The following is a 591-nucleotide window of genomic DNA, read 5'->3' on the forward strand; positions in this document are numbered from 1 at the left end:
TCTTACTGAGAACAAGGCCTTAACAATAAAACCAGCCGACAAGGGCGGCTCGATTGTCATACTTGATACTGAAATCTATCGTAATGAGTGTCTCAGACAACTGAACATGAGAAATGCCTACTCTCCTTTGAGCCATGATCCTACTGAAGAATTGAAACGTAACATCAAAACACTAGTGGAAGAAGCTCCTCGGAAGGATGGATCACACCAGCCGAGGCCTTGTACTTGTGCACAGAACACCCGAGGATGCCATACTTCTATACCTTACCAAAGGTTCACAAAGAGCAACGACCGCCCCCAGGACGCCCCATAATCTCAGGGATAGGATCAGCCCTGGAACCCCTCTCCACTTTTGTGGATCATTTTTTAAGACTGATGGTGCAGGAAATGCCCACCTATCTTAAAGATACAATGGATTTGTTAAGATTAATACCTGATATCGAATTTGATATGGATACTGACCTCTTAGTCTCTTTTGACGTTGAGGCACTTTACACCTCCATCCCTCAGGATGAGACATTGGACGTTGTGCACCAACTACTGGGTTCCAGGGAACTGAACCGCATCACTCCTGTCCAATTCATAATGACC

Source organism: Lissotriton vulgaris, unplaced genomic scaffold, assembly GCF_964263255.1.
Source record: "Lissotriton vulgaris unplaced genomic scaffold, aLisVul1.2 SCAFFOLD_1682, whole genome shotgun sequence".
Lineage (NCBI taxonomy): Eukaryota > Metazoa > Chordata > Amphibia > Caudata > Salamandridae > Lissotriton > Lissotriton vulgaris.